Below are 17,010 nucleotides of genomic sequence, written 5' to 3' on the forward strand. Positions count from 1 at the left end.
TTTAATTTTTTTAATTTTTTTTTTTTTTTCCAATGGGTAACATGAATTTGTACTTGCTTGCCAACAGGCTAATAAAGAAAGGATTTAACTTTCCAGTCGTAAAATGGTCAGAATCATTTGCTGTTTTTTGGTTACACTCCTGCCCAGTATAGGTTCTCTGTCTATAATAGCAATGGGTGAATATCCTCATTGCAATGGGTGGCAGGAATCTGCCAGCAGACAGGGATGGAGGACTGGGTGGACTGGCTCTGCTTCCCACCTATTTTGCTAAAACAGTGCAACAGTGATGGTCCATGGTGGGAAAAACAAAACAAAACAAAACAACAACAAAAAAACAACCGAAAAACCCCAAACCAACAAACAAAGAAGAAAAAAACAACACACAAAATAACATTAAAAAATGTTTCATTTAATTATCTGTGTTGCACACAGCTTTTGTCAGTGTTGGTGTGCAGGTTAATAGACTTTACTGAAGCTGTTTTGTTAGACTGAAACTGAAATCTGCACAGGAGGCTCTATTTTTAACCCTGAAATCTATGAGAAGTTGCATTTTAGGGAAGCTGTTAGAAGACTCCCAAGAATAAGCTTTTCCTTCTTAATACAGGGAAAAATTAGAATGTTTAATTTTGCTTATGGTAATTTTTATCATTTCACATGAGTTCAGGAGATGAGAGGAGGTGTGAGATAGAGCTTCCTTAATTTGCCTTTATTAACTTCATCAACTACGACTCTGTTGGCCTCAATCTACTGTTGAGAGGGGACAATTTTATTTTTTTTTTTTGTATTTGTAGATTTATGTTAAAAAGAACAAATTTAAAATAGGGATGATAATGGTGGAATCTGAAAAAGCTACACTGAGAAATGAGGTATGATAAAGAAAGGCTTGTCTTGTTTATTTTCTCCCAGATTTCAGTCTTTGACTGAATGTGTGGCCAGATAACTCACCATCTTTTGCAAATCTGAACACAAAAATTATGTATAAGTGAGAACAGTCTGGTTTGTTAAATATTTCTACCTGACATCTAAAAGTGATTTCACCCCACAATTGTCAGAGATACAAACCCAATTCTAGAAAAATGTTAAACATTCATTCTAATGTATATTCACTTGCAGACAAATAAAAATGTTTTCCACAATCCCTGGCACATACTGAATATTCAGTCTAACAGAGCAGAAGGGATATTAGAAATTAATGCCCATAAAATGAGGATATAACAGTATATTTCTGACATGGTATTTCAGCCTGGACTCTTATTTTACAATTTATTTAATTCTTAATAAAGACACTGTGGTTTCAACTGTGATATGAAAATCCCACCTTGAATACTGCCCAACTTAGTAATTTTGCCTAAGGCACTGAGCAAAACTGGCATCTAGCTTTGATAGTAACAGTAATCACATCTGTGATAATGGGAAAGATAAAACAGTTGATATAAGAGTTGAAAAATGATTTTTTTATTAGGCTATTGTTTTGGGGAGGGGAACATTTTTGTAGTAAGCCTATCAGCTAACATTCACACCATATTCACATTAAGGATTTTCCTCCTAGCATAACCAACAACAACTCAAGAAAATGTTACTTGGGAAGTGTTTCCTTTCACAGTCCTAGCATGTGAATTCCTTTGGTTTCCTATGAAAACCTGAGTTCTGTAGAATGTGGTGGACACCCTCTAGCTGGGAAGTTGTAGGACTAATCAAGAGCAAGCAAAAGAACTGGCCAACTGCACCCTGGTCCTTGTGCATCACAGACTCCAGGGGAATGTGACTGCAGGGAAGAGAAAGATGCCAGACAATTTGTATTCTGTATCTGCAGTCTATGGATGCTGAAGGTATAAGAAGTTGGTAGAAAATGATAAATTATCAGGAATCAGTTTTGTGGTAGTATGCATGATGGTCTGAGGACTTTTTTCTAATAGTGCAGAAACAGTGATTCAATCCATTTCAGCCCCAAGGCATCACTAACTGTACCTAGGCTCCTCTGATAGATGATTTCAGAGAAAAAAAAAAGGTCTTCAAAAGGAAATAAGCATAGTATCTCATGGTGATCTTCCTCTCCCACACCCACCTTGTCCTAAGTAAATCCAAGATGAAGAAACTGCACCTGCTGGTTTCTGAGAACACTATGCTGTATCCTTTTCTCTGTGATTTTTTTCAAGTAAAAAATTTGACCAAAAAAATTTGACATATAAGTTAATTGTGGATTTTAGCTTCTCTGACAAAACACTGAAAATGCAGTATTTTTTTTTTCCTTAAGTAAGTTGATGAGAAGAACATTTGGCTATCAGAGAAAGGAAGCTCCAGAAACTTGCTTTTTTCATCAAAAATCATGTTAGCTCGTAAGCCTTGCTTTCCTTATCTTGATGGAAAGAAAATGATCAGATCTCTTGATCAATAATGTTGAAAACAGCAAGAGCATTGATCATCCTGGATGCCTCTTGTTGTCTGATGTGCTTCCAGATCTGAGCAGTTCCGTGTGCTGTAAATATCAGCCTGACTTACACTCCAGCTTCAACTGCACATCAAGCAACCATGAAAAAAACAGGAGCTGATTAAATGCAGCAAAGCTTGGAAATAACAAATTTTTTTTTTGTTTAAAAAATGCCAGCATGTCAAAACAGTGAAAGAAAATATTGGAGTGTACCAGAGTGCTTCTAGTTTTCCTGTTGCTGAATGCTTTTTCTATTGAATAATCACATCTTCCAGGGTCTGAAGTGGTGGTTCATTGTATGTAATGCACTGCTGTCATGCCACCAGGCATTAAAAAAAAAAAAAAAGAGATTGAAATTATCTGGAGGAAACCAAATCACTTTATTTCAAAGACAAATTAGATTGATCTATCTTACCATTCTCCATAGATTTCATAAGCACATTACTCGTTGAAGTGGTATCAGACATTTTATGTATTACAGCGATTTGCATACGTTCATTAAGCTGTGCTTTGTAAAGCTTTCTGACAGGGGCATTTGATGAATCCTTTAGTGAACTGCATTGTTTCTTTACGTGGAGCAATCTGTTAAATCATGCCTTTGTCCTTCAGTTTGTCAGAATCAGTAAATGAAGCAGATGTTAATAACTATGGGAGGGGTTTGGGGTTTTTTCGGTGTTTGCAGAATATGGGATAACTGTGAAGGACATGATGTGTCTGTAAAAGAGACAGCTGGTGTTATTAAGATGGAAAGTGTATGATGAGTAAAAACTTCTCTTGGCATCTTTTAGCAACTCTGTGAGGCTTTTTGAAACTATCAGATGGGTGGCTACTTCTAAAACACACACTGCTAATCTTATGCACAGCAAACCATGTGCTTATATTTACATATAATTGGTCTTTGGCCACAAACATTCTGTCATAGAACTATCTCAGTCACGCAATAATTCATAATTTTTCTTTCATGCCATAAGAAATTCTCAAGTCTACAATCCCTTGGGACATGTTTTTGAGCAATATTGTTTCATGCATTGCCACATTACTAGAATTTTACACCCGGTTGGTGTTTTGGAGTTTACCTTTCTGACACAACTTCAACATGACTGGCAATGTGCACTTGCAGCCCAGAAAGCCAACTGCATCCTGAGCTGCATCAAAAGTTTGGATTGACAGGAAGCTGAACAGGAGCCAGCAGTGTGCCCAGGTAGCCAAGAAGGCCAATGGCATCCTGGCCTGTATCAGGAACAGTGTGGCCAGCAGGTCCAAGGAAGTGATTCTGCCCCTGTACTCAGCCCTGGTGAGGCCTCACCTCGAGTCCTGTGTCCAGTTCTGGGCCCCTCAGTTCAGGAAGGAGATTGAGGTGCTGGAGCAGGTCCAGAGAAGAGCAAGGAGGCTGTGAAGGGATCCAGCACAAGTCCTGTGAGGAAGGGCTGAGGGAGCTGGGGCTGTTCAGCCTGGAGAAGAGGAGGCTCAGAGGAGACCTCATCACTCTCTACAACTCCCTGAAAGGAGGGGGTAGCCAGGGGGGGGTTGGTCTCTTTTCCCAGGCAACTCTCAGCAAAACAAGAGGGCACGGTCTCAAGTTGTGCCAGGGGAGGTGTAGGTTGGACATTAGAAAGAATTTCTTTACTGAGAGGGTGATCAGACATTGGAATGGGCTGCCCAGGGAAGTAGTGGATTCTCCATCCCTGGAGATATTTAAAAAGAGACTGGATGTGGCACTCAGTGCCATGGGCTGGTAACTGCAGCGGGAGTGGATCAAGGGTTGGACTTGATGATCTCTGAGGTCCCTTCCAACCCAGCCAATTCTATGAAAAGTAGTGTGGCCACCAAGTCAAGGGAAGTGATTCCCTCTATTCTCACAAGACCTCACCTCAAATACTGTGTTCCACTTCTGGAACCTCCAGCACAAAAAAGAGGTGGACCTCTTGGACTGAGTCCTGAGGAGTACCCTGAAGATGATCAGGGGACTGGAGCACCTCCCCTGCAAAGACAGGCTGAGACAGCTGGGCTTGTACAGCTTAGAGAAGAGCAGGCTCTGGGGACACTTTGTATCAGCCTTTCAGTACCTGGAGGGGGCCTACAGGAAAGCTGGGGAGGGACTTTTCATAAGGGGCTGTAGTGATTGTGTGAGGGTAATGGTTATAAACTGGAAGATGGTAGATTTGGGTTAGGCAATAGGAAGTTCTTTAGTGTGAGGGTGGTGAGGCACTGAAACAGGTTGCCTAGTGGAGCTGTGGTTGCCCCCTCCCTGGAAATGTTCAAGGTCAGGTTGGATGAGGATTTGTGTAACCTGGTCAAGTGGGAGGTGTCCCTGCCCATGCAGGGAGGTTGGAACTAGATGATCTTTAAGGTCCCTTCCAACCCAAACCATTCCATGACACAAGGTTTGCTGGACGTAATACTACTCACCATGAAGATCACTTCACTGAAAATGCTACAGTCATGGAATACGATGCATTTATCTGGTTAACATTCTTTGCTTCAGCTGATGGATGGTACCTCCTGCCAAGGTGTGGTAATGACTACTTGTGGTAAATGGTAGAGACCTTGCAAGTTTAAAGAAACCACAAAGCTATAAAAGTGTAAAGAGAAGAGGTGGATAATTAAGAGGGGAGAGCAAAGCATGGGGATGAATGTATGTGGAAAAAGTGTTACAAGGCCAATTGATGGAAAAGGAAATGCAGGAAAGAAAAGAAGGAATTACTGTAGAAAATAAAGTGTAAACTTTGGCCACCTTCTGATCTTGTAGATTTTTATTGGTATTACCTAGTAAATAGCTCCCACTCCTATTAGAGGTGATATTTGGCTGATTTTCACATTAACTTTAATGGCATTCTCTTTGTGATTTCTCTACGCTTTATTGTGGAAATCTCTTTTGGGGAATTGAGTAGGAGATACAAAGGGCAGAGATGTGGTTGTGTTATTCATGCCCCTGTGATGAAATCTGAGCTTCTGAGCCTGTCTACAGTTGACATCAACAGCAGGAATAGCAGCACAGTGCATAGAACATATAAACCTAGAAGTTGTTATGTTTATAGAGATTGCCTGAAAATATGTAGAGAAGACCAGTGAGGGATTTCTATAGTTGTTGTTTTTGCACATGAAAGTAGGCAGCAGCTACAAATCAACAAACTGTTGAAGAATTGGCAGAATCTTTCATGCAGTTGCTGGATAAAAATTTCTACTGCTTCTGTTTCTCAGAGCGAGCCTTATCTTTCTGTCTGATTATCTTGCAAAAAAATGAGCAACATAATAATTATCCATGCTGATATTTACATTTTGTCTCTCTGCTTGAAAATTACCAGCTCACAGAAGGGAATAGAGGGAGTCTAGGACTCCTTTGGTGGGCCAAGACTTTGGAGAAGAAAATGTCTGCTGTTCAGCTGCAGTACATAGGTGTTATCAGTCAGGGGATCACTGGGGCATAGTGGGTATGGGTTGGTCTGTAACTAATTTTTCCTAACTCTGCTTGAGGTAATTCACTTTACCTACACTGGGAACCATACAATGGGTACCAGTGCTGCAGCTGCAGGCAAAAAATTTTGAGCAAAATTGTGGGCAGACGAAGAGGCAAAACTTACTGTCATGTGGACCCTTAATTATTTTTTTTAAAGAGCTGTGGCTATTGGTGCCACAGGATTACTCAATACAGCATCTACTCATGATGATGAAGCTGATTTGATTGTCTCAGAAGTCAGTGACCCGAACCAATTGCATGTGGTCACATGAGCTAATTTTTCCTCCTTTTTTTCTTCCTTTGTGTCTTTCCTCAGTCTTCAGAGCCTGTTCTTTTTTGCTTTCTTAAGCACATTACACTTATCAAATCCATTATGCTGAGGGTCATCATATGAGAATGACCACGAAAATTTACAGAGACTCTAGGACTAATGGTGATTAAGTGTTATACGTATGCTTAAAAAATTGTAAATCTAGAATTTCACACCTGTAGCAGAACTGCCACGGTCAGTAGTTTTGAAAGAAGAAGGAGGTAATGCACAAAATGATATCCTTGATTTTTCATGTGTCTTCCCTATTCATGCCATTATCTTGCTGCAAAAAAAAGACAGAATATTGCTTAGATGTACATAGGCATGCTTGTGGTTTCCTAATACATTTATATTTTCTGCTATGCCACTGGCAGTTTCGCATATTCAGTATGTTGGTTTTGTTCTTTCTTTACAGATATTTGGAGCGAAATTGCTTATTGAGAATTTGATGTGTTTTCAGAGGTTTCTACTAATTCTGAATGCACGTGTAGAAGTTGCCTAAGAATTGACACAGTATTATTATCTTAAGTTTAGTAGGCTACAAATTATCATACCATTGTTTTGATAACTCACCACACATTTCATGTCATGCTCAACTTCAGGAAGACTAAATTATTAACTCATTTCCAGAGTTACAATTTTGCAAAATTATTTTTTTCTGCTGTATGCTTAAGCCATGTACTTTTAGTGACCTTAAAAAAATATATATTATCTCCTTTTCAGATCTTGGACTCAGAACTCAAAGCAATTGTTGGTTATATGCGGCTTGAAACTTGGAGAATACCTGCAGTAAATAGGTACGTGCAATGGAGACGTTCATGTTTTGTGTTGGATGATTTGGAGTGTGCATGGGTTTTTCTGGCAATTTAATGCTGAACTTAAAGGTCTTGATAAATCTCAGCTGCCCTGAACGGGACAGCGTGATGGATCTTTGCTGGATAAATTGTCAGTCGCACATGTGTCATGGGTTAGTGCAGTGGTGATTTGGCAGCTGGAGGTGGGGGGAGGTACAGGGGTGGAAGCTCCCCTGGTTCCATTTCTGGCCTTGCCTCATGGGAAGATGGATGCCCCTCTGTAACATAGTCAAGAAAGGGAAAACACAACTTAAAAAAAAAGAAAAAGATCTGCACAGCAAAGGAGAGGAGAAGTTGAGAGCAATGCCAGAGCAAAGACACCAAGGTCAGTGAAGAAGGAGAGGGAGAAGCTGTCCAAGCAGAGGATTCCCCACAGCCCGTGGTGAGATGGCAGCTGTGCCCCTGCAGCCCATGCAGGAGAAATGTGGCGCTGTCCCTGAAGGCCCATGGTGGGGTAAATACATGTGGATTTGTAGCTGGTGAAGTGTCACGGGTGGGCAGACGTGGAGCTGCAGCCTGTGCAGGATCATGGAGAGGGTCAGATGTGGATCTGCAGCCGTGTAGGACTCCGTGCCAGAGGAGGTGACTGTTCCCGCAGCAGCCGTGACTCTGTGTGCAGCCTGGGCTGGAGCAGTTCCTGAGGGACTGCACCTGTGGGAGGGACTCATGGCGGAGGGGTTCCTGAAGGACTCTCTGCCATGAGAGGGACCCCGCCTTGGAGCAGGGGAGGAATGTGAGGAGTCCTCCCCCTGAGGAGGAAGGAGCGGCAGAAACACCGTGTGGGGAACTGACCCTAAACCCCCCCTGCCCCTCCCTGTGCCCTGAGGGGGAGGCGGCAGCGAAGCGACCCGGGACTGGGGAGAAGAGAGGGGTGGGGGGAAGGTATTAAGATCTGCCCATGTTTTCTCTTTCTCCTGGTAGATTAAATTACTTCCTTTTCCTCCCAAGTTGAACCTGTCTGGTTTTTTGCCTCTTACTGTTGGGGAATGCAAATGCCCCTGTTCCTTATCTTAATTAAGGAGCCTTTGGGTGGATTTTCTCCTCCCTGTCCCACAGTAGGGGTTGGGAGTGAGTGAGCAGAGGCCCGGTTGGTACCAGCTGGGCCCAAACCGTGGCACTGTGTGGTATTTCTATGGCAGAAATTGGAAAGGGTGTGGAGCTCACAGTTTTCTCAGAGAGGAATGTGTAGCCAAACTTACACATTTAACTTCAGGCTGAACAAAAAGGTGGCTCTTCATGAGCAAATAAGAAGTTTTGAAAGTAAAATCAGTGAGTCGGAAGAAGTAGCTCTGATTTTGATCCCCTCATACTTGAGGCTGTGCTTTTAACTGTCTTTTTCCATGCATTTCATTAGGAAATGAAATCTGCAGAAATTATTCAGGCAGTTTCAGAAATGCATTCTTGCATCTAAGGAAGCAATTTTTAGGTGATTTTTTTTTTAAAAGTCAGATCACACTTTATGATACTTGAAACTCTGTTGAGCTTATAGCAATGGAGAAAGGGAAAGAAGAGAAGAAGATTTTATTCTTTCTAAACAGTTTATAGATCTAGACAATTTTTTGAGTCTTGGCTCTAACTAGAAAAAGGCTTTTTGAATACATGGATGAACTTAGATTGATCTGTGTGAGAAACTTTGAATAAATTTATAATGGGAGAGAACTTGGATTCTTCTTATGATCAAAATGCATGACCATTTTTTGGTACAGATATCCCCTCCACCAGAATCTGTTACTGCGGTAAATTGCTTGTTCTGTAAGAATATGAAAAATGTTTTCATTTTGTGTGTCATCTGTAGGTCCCAAAATATCTTGCCAAAGCTGGAAAAGAACTGTTGTGTCCATTTTACTTATGGGATCAGGCATGCCTGTATCACATAATATGATTGCCCTACTACTGGATCTTGTGGATGTTGGGGATTGTGTTTGTGCCTTTTAGAGAATCCAGTGTCTAATGGTGCTTCCAGAGTGTGTGGAGAGGATGTCAGCAGTGTTTCCAATGATTACATTTCCTTATTGTTTCTCAAATCTATTGATGTGCCCTTACTTCTCCCCTTTTCATCTTCGTGATGCATTTTAGCCTCATTTGTTCAGCTTTGTTTTCTCCTTTGCGCCATTATTTTTCTTTACCATGTTTCTTTTTGCTTTTTCCTCCTTTTTAATTCATTTTCAATCTCTGGGGGTTGGCAGCAGTGGGATCTTACACAAGGAGGAGTTTCAGAAAAAAAAAATCATTGCGGAATGAGCTTTCCTTTTACTGCCTCTCTAGGGACCCTTCTGTAAAAGGCAACTTGCTGTCATTCCTCTACATTTTCTTTTGCAGCCAGCTCTGCTGGGTGTCCCCTTTGTGCCCTGTGAACATCTGCGTTGCAGCTTATGTCTGAACCCAACTGGAGAAAAAAATGTGTGAACCTGCTTCTTATTTTGAGCAGGAAGCTGCTGCTATTAGTAGGGCATGTGGCCTTGGGTCACCTGTGACTTCTAATTCCCATCTGGGAGGGAACCAGCCTTCTGTCCTCTCCCCTCCTGCCACTGGTGCCCTTGTCCATGTGGTTGCACGTTTCTCTGCCTTGCTCAAGACACCATCCAATGCCTGTCAGTTGTCAGTATTTGTTTTCTCCCATGACTTTTTTTTCCCAAGGTGTCATACAGAAAATAGGAAGGAGTAAGCACGATAGGATTTTTAAGGCACAGCTTGCTTTCCATTGCTCCTGGAAACTTCTCTCTGCATATTCATGGTCATGCAGGTACCATGCATATACAATGCACTTCTCATAAGAAAAACGTCTTCATGCCCTGAAGTATTCACATTCAGGGGATGCCAGAGAAGAAGAGGAAGCCTCATCCCCTGGGCTATGCTCAGGATTCCGGGAAAAGGAGACAATGTTTCTGTTCTGGTTTTGGAATCAGTACAATGCAGTTTGTTGATCTTAAATTGTGAACATAACCTCAAACAGACTTTCTTGAAGCAACTTTTTTACTTTAAATGGAAAAAAAAACAAACAAAGGGTGAATAAAAAGAAGCAGCAGTGCGGCACTGTTTGCAAAAGTGTTATCCCACTTGAGCGTGCTCAGCAGTGCTTGAAAAGCGTAGGTGATGAACTGCAATCTTTGTGGCATATGTGTGCCTCTGAGAGAAAAACAAAATGTGTTGTGTCAACTTGGCTTCGGCTTATGCTTGAAGGGTTGTTGTGATGAGCCTGGAAGGTGTGGAAACTTTTGTGAAAGATCAGGTGCGATGGCAGAGAACGACCATAACGCTGGGGGGAGGAAGCTGGAGGATTTGAGGTCAATCTAAATTGGCAGCTGGGAAAGGAGCGTGGCTGATTTATCAAGACGGGCACCAATTCAGCAACTTCCCTTAGATGCTTGTGTTGGAAGGACTCAGAAGTAGCAGATCTTCCTGGCTGATGTTAGATGAAATGACTGCTGGGAAACTTCCAGATCCTTCCAAGCTAGGTTAGAAGAAGTTGGCCTTTTTCTTTCCAAAACTGTCAAGGCAGACCCAATGTACTACAGACATCTCTGTGTGAGTGAGTACTGTACATGCAATGGTCTCTCTTGTTCATTCGTGGATGCACTTTTTATGGATGGAGGAGTCAGTCTGGCTGTTTGTATGGCTAGGAGTGCTAAACAGCTAAAAAAATCTGGTCCTCTTTAAACACTGGTAGACAGATACCTGCCTTCCATCTATAGCAGCCTACACCAAACAGCTAAAGAACTGCACAGTTTGTATTCTGAAACCTTGGACAAATAACTGGTGTGCTCCAACTTATTTATTTATTTTACTTTTTAATTACACACAAATTTTCAACATTAAACACAGAAACTTTATGTTAGATTGTGACAAGCCAGCAGAAGCTTCGAAGTTCAGCTGGAAGGGTTGTGCCTCCTCCATCCATGTGGCAAAGCTCCTGCTCAGGGTACAGAGCCCTTTGGTGTTGCTGTTTGGCCATCACCATCGATTTACAGTGAGCAGTGGTTGCCCACCAGGCCACAGCAGTCCCCAGGCTGTCCCCTGCAGCTGGGTCACCCAAGTATTGCCTGGTCTGGTGTAGCAGGGAGAAAAGTGTCTGGACATCTTGCAGGTATGGCTTGCAAGACCCTGCAGATGTGCAGGGGTGGCAGTTTTAATCTGTTTACAAGCAGAAAAGTTGTGTGCCACAGCCAACAGGGCAGGGTTTAAGTGGCTGTTTCCTCAAACAGCTCCTTGCTGGAGCACTTGAGCAAGGGAGCTTCCTTCAGAGGAAGGGGCAATGTGGGTGAAATAGCAGGCTCTGAAATACTCTGTTTCCTCTCTGGGGACATGGTGTGCAGGGAGGAGATTTGGAGCAGCCTTTGAGGCACTGCAGCAAAAAGCTGGGGCTCGAACAGCCCTCAGCCAGTCCTCAGCCAGGAGTTACACACAGATGATTTGTCCTTGTTCTTACTTTTCTTACTTTTTTCCTTGTTCCTGTTACAAGGATTCTCTTGCTCTCAGTGAGCTATGGAGCAGCCCCATGGAGAGGCAGGGAAACAAAGCAGGACTGTGATCCAGCCAGTACCTACTGGGCAGAAGCAGTTTGGTTTAGTTAAGAGAAGTTGTCAGCTTTTAGTGCCTCCCTGTTCATTTTTAATTTGCTTCCCTGTCTAGGCACTGAGCTGTATTTACTAACGTGCGTCTCTGCTGTGTCACCCCTTCTATTTCTCAAAGTTATGCAAAGAAGTTATGTGGTAAAAATCTTCCCATTTCTGGCTTGGGATTGCATCTCTTGGTCTCCCTTTGCAGTGCCAGGAACTGTGTGTTTACAGCAGGTGATGCCACTTTGGTACCTGGGAGCCTGGGATCAATGCCTTCTTCAGATTCACTGCAAAAGTTGTGGCTGAGTCAGGCTGCCAAACATGCCGTATGTTACCAAGTAACAGAGGGTAATATTAATTGAGGATGTCAGTAATGTGTTACACAATTGTAAGACTTAAAAATTAAAGCACTAATAACGAGCTTTGAAATAGCCTTGTTTCAGATTGGTTGCTGTTTGTAACACCAGTAATTCTGAACACAAATCTAATTCCAAATAAAAGACAGTGAAGGCAAATGAAGGCAGTCTTTCAGCTTGTAATGGCTTAATGACTGAGTATTTAATAAAGCAGCAGTCCCTTAAGATGTCTGTTTTGTCCACCTTACAGTAGTCGCCTGGCTCGCTTTCACCTGCAAGAATAATTTCTTTAGACCTCCTAGAGCTCCATTGCAGAGTTAATGCCTGTCATTACTTACCACGCATGCATGGGGTGAAGATGGTAGATGTCTGAATGGGTTTTTAAATGGGAACACTCAAGAAAGCACTGCCAGCATTGAAGAAGTGGATAAGATCGGCTGCTGCTTGTGCTGGTCCTTTTCAGTGTGGTTATTTCTGAATTGGACAGGCAGGTGCATACTCGTGTGTGGTGCTTTCTGTAGATACTAATCATGCCTTTGGCTTCCCATCCTGTGCATCCCAGTGATGTGTAGATCCTATGAGGAGAGGCTGAGGGAGCTGGGGCTGTTCAGCCTGGAGAAGAGGAGGCTCAGAGGAGACCTCATCACTCTCTACAACTCCCTGAAAGGAGGGGGTAGCCGGGGGGGGTTGGTCTCTTTTCCCAGGCAACTCTCAGCAAGACAAGAGGGCACGGTCTCAAGTTGTGCCTGGGGAGGTTTAGGTTGGACATTAGAAAGAATTTCTTTACTGAGAGGGTGATCAGACATTGGAATGGGCTGCCCAGGGAAGTGGTGGATTCTCCATCCCTGAAGATATTTAAAAAGAGACTGGATGTGGCACTCAGTGCCATGGGCTGGGAACTGCAGCGGTAGTGGATCAAGGGTTGGACTTGATGATCTCTGAGGTCCCTTCCAACCCAGCCAATTCTATGATTCTATGATTCTATGATTCTGTGTGTACTGGTCTGTAATTGGGTCTGTAATCCTACTCATGCATAAAGCGTGTGATAGCCCAACGTAGCAACACGTGAGTGAAGTATCATTATTTTGTCAAGACAAGATACCCAGCACAGAGCATCATAAATTGATCCCAGGAGGACAGACCTAGAATATAAATTCTAGTGCTTTGAATATACACACGTTATAAATGTATTAAACGCTTTGCAGCAATTTGTATTGTATTACAGCTGACAAAGTATTTTACCTCCTAGTAACTAACTAATGTAAATAGTGTTGATATTTTTCTTTTCCATATTTATAATTACATTAATGGCTTTGCGTATTAATAACAAACAGTTAAGTGTCAAGCTTTAGCTGCCAGTAATTCACAATTTGTTTGCATATTCAAAATACAAAACTGAAGAGTAACTGAGCTCTTTTCAAGTGCATCTCTTCACAGCTTAAATTTTATGTTGAGAAACCCACTGTGTTACCTAAATATTGTCCTGGTCAGTATCAAATCCTGTGCTAATAGAATGTCTTTTGGAAATGAAGAGAAACTTTCTGCTAAGAGATCAGAGGACATCCAATGAAAAATAAATTAACAGGTCACATTAGCTAGGAATTCTGATTTATTTCCAAATAAAGCTAAACTTTGAAAAAGGTGTTGTCTGGCTTTTTCAGAAGTCAAAGCTGGAAGATCCACATGCAGTACAGTTTTTGTTTTTGTAATGTGGTTGCAAAAACCATTTGAGAATTGGCTTTATTTTTTAAGTTGTTTTTTTTTTTAACATTCCCAGAGACTCTTTCTAAGTTGGTATTTTGTAGGTTTTAACATTTTTGTTATTGGAGACAGAACAAATTGAGATTTCAGCACAAATCTGACAAAACCTTCAGCTTAAGAAAGCTTCCTCTTCAGGTTTTTTGTTGTTTTGTTTGTTTGGGTTTTCTCCAGTTTTGTTTTCTCTGTAGTTATGATGCTTTATTTCTGTTGAACTCTTTGCTGAATGCCAGCATTTAATGCAGTTGATAGTCTTAGAAGCTTGCAAACCCCTGGTATCTGTGAGGGCTGCAAAATAAAGAGTCAGTTCCAACTTAATACTGGAGACATACGCTGAACTATCTGGTGAAGAGTAAGTTTTGATTAAATTAACAAAAGAAGGTGATCTTTAGTTTTCTAAATATGTCACTCAACCCCCAAATTAACTCAATTATTTACCAGTCACACACATGCTAACAATTCTCAATTGACCTGCTGCAATGAACTGCACCATCACTGGGTATTATTTCCTCTGTATTTTGCTTAAAAGGAAAGAGTAATTATAGCATTTATCAATTGCAAAGCAAGAGCGCTGAAGGATTTTTATTATTTTTTTAATACCTGCAGTTCCTACCTGCAGTACATACACCTGCAGGGTGCTAGTAAATTAATTACATTTAATTACTAAGGCTGTAAAAGAGGTGCTTCTTTTTTGTGAGCGTGTCTCCTCAAGTTTAATCCCCAGGGATTCCATCTGTGACAGTGTTGGAAGTTGCTGGTTCTAATACATCATCATAGATAGTATTTAAGAAATGAACTTGTGGTTATATTTTCTTGTGAAATCTGTCAAAATTGTAAAGCTTTAAGACATTAAGATATTATGGTAAATACAATATATTACATTTTCCAAATTTTTAGCTGTGGGTTACCAGTAACTACAAAAAATATCTAAGAAATTTGTAAGTTAACCAAAATCCTAAAATGGTTTTATCTACTTTCCTGCTAAATACAGAAATATATTATTTAAATAAAAATATGCTTATCCTGCATTTATACTTGATTTATGGGTAAATCTCCAAAAGGCTGCCCTGGATTACGAAACGGTATAAATCCCATGCAAGCTTTTCTCCCCAAAGCTTTACAGAATCCCGGATGAAAATCAACATTGATCCATAAAAAAGACATCAGTGTGACATTAATGTGGGGAGAGAATAACAGCTGAAGAGATTTCTGGCCTCTGGTTATTTCTGTCAGGGAAATGGAGCTAGATGAATATATATATATATATATATATAAAATATTTAAATCTGGTGGGCAATATTAGGCTGTTTGGGGGCAGCTGCATGTTCAGCCTTTTTGGGTAGAATGGTTAAGTGGGCAAGTCAGGTCTCAGAATGCCCTTAGAGAGAGGACTGCTTTTCCTCAGCTTCCCATGAAAGTTTTGGCAGAGAAGGGTTTGGAGCTGCAGCAGTCTCACTGTAAGATGGGCTGGCTAGAACCCATTTCATTGGATTTTACTCAGTCACTGCCACACACTGAGGAAGATAAAAAGTTAAACCCCCCTGCAGTTTTGAGTACTGAAGTAAAGCCATCACATTCAATTGAATTTCTTTCCTGGTTGTTCCAAATTGTTACTGAATTTGTTTGGTCATTTGATTTTATATGCATTTTTTTTTTTAATAATTTCCATGATTCTCTTACTTGATTCATTCAGTGACATCAGCTAGAGTGACTGAACAGTTGTTTCCTTGGTGACAAATTGCAATGTTAGAAGCATCCTTGAATGAATCAGGTAAGAGAAACAGATCTAAAAATGGAGAAAGTTTGCTTGGAAAAACAAACCAGAAATATTTGGTAAAAGTTGGTAGGAGAATGACTCAGAAATCTGAAAGTTACATTAATGTAGCTGAGTCTTCAATACACCCAAGGATTTCAGCATGGCTATTTTCATAGTAGAGCACAAAGGGATCTGTCCACATCTGGTAACAGCAGCCAGCTGGAGAACACTTAAAATAGATAAGTAACTCCATAATGACAGTGAATTAATTTAACTGCAAGAAAAAAAAAAAAAAAGCTTCTTGCTCATCTTCTAAACTATGACAACTAGCATCACAGATCATTGTGATTAAAGTCTTTCTTCTTAATAAATGGCATCTTGAAAGGGTCTTGAGTGTTTATGTTATATCACAGATCCAGTTTTCATACTGGCACAAGCCAGGAGCTGGATCACTGAAGATTATGGAGTTGCATCTGGCATATGAGAATGCAGGTGAAATCTGACTTGTGTTCAGTATACGTAGCAAGAAATGTAGGTCAAAATTCAGGAGGTCCCAGATGATGCTGTTGTATGGTACACTGTATCATCATGGGTTTAAATACCATTTGGGGTACATGCTAATAATGCCAAAAAGGCCCTTGCTGTGTACAGTGGCAATAAGAATTAATTCCACTCCCGTCATGACAACTCTCAGAGGGAATATTGTGCCTTGCCAGGGCTCAGACGTTATTTCCAATAAGTATGGAAATAATGGCTCTCAGTGCTGCAAAGTGCTAGGAGATCTCCAGGGAAATCTCATCAGATGATGTGATAGGTTTGAAATTAATCCATGTCTCCACTGTATTTTCACAATATACCATTGTCTCCCTGGTGACTTATAAGGAAAGGTAAGTGCTACTGTCCTAAATCAGAGAGGGGGCTTGCTGCAATGCATTTTCTTGGTAGATACTACATTTCTTTCTGTGTTGATACAGGCAACTCAGAAAATCATGATAACTTTCTCTCACTGTTCTCTGGTTTGTAACCTCATTATGCCACATCATCATCTTTCTTGCAGTTCTCCTTACCGCCAGGTTGGCAGATGTTATTTTTCACATTATCCTTTTGAAAAGCTGAAAGAGAAAAAAGTGGTAAGAACTTCTTGCTCCTAGCACAGATACTGCCCAGCCATACATCTTTCCATCCACCTGTCATTCCTAGACTGCTTTATGGTGAAGGCATCTTTACAGAGATGCTCTTGCCCCTTTCCAGACTGGTTTGGGATTCTGCCAGTCTTTGCCACTTCAGGTGTGCAGAACTTTCATGTCAGGCCAAAAACTCTGTTCCTTGACATGTTTCCCTGAGTAGCAGGGGATTATCATCTATGGAGCTGTGTGCACTTTACCACAGTAGTAAGTCTACTCTTCTCTCCTGAGGCCCCACCTGCAGTGCTGTGTCCACTCTGGGGCTCCCCAAGTAAGAAGGATCCTCTTGGAGCAAGTCCAGAGGAGGACCATGAAGATGAGCAGAGGTCTGGAGCACCTCTCATGGAAAGA

General features: G+C 41.3%; 1 protein-coding gene across 2 annotated transcripts in view; it reads left to right on the forward strand.

The window, feature by feature from the left end:
- ENOX1 (ecto-NOX disulfide-thiol exchanger 1) overlaps positions 1 to 17,010 on the forward strand; it is a 376,541-nt gene that overhangs the window by 69,368 nt on the left and 290,163 nt on the right. For both annotated transcript variants that reach the window (XM_071740024.1, XM_071740005.1), the window contains exon 2: positions 6,919 to 6,992. The gene's annotated coding sequence lies outside the window, so the exon portion shown is untranslated. The remainder of the gene's footprint in view (positions 1 to 6,918; positions 6,993 to 17,010) is intronic.

The sequence above is a fragment of the Heliangelus exortis genome, chromosome 1 (assembly GCF_036169615.1).
Source record: "Heliangelus exortis chromosome 1, bHelExo1.hap1, whole genome shotgun sequence".
In the NCBI taxonomy this organism is placed as follows: domain Eukaryota; kingdom Metazoa; phylum Chordata; class Aves; order Apodiformes; family Trochilidae; genus Heliangelus; species Heliangelus exortis.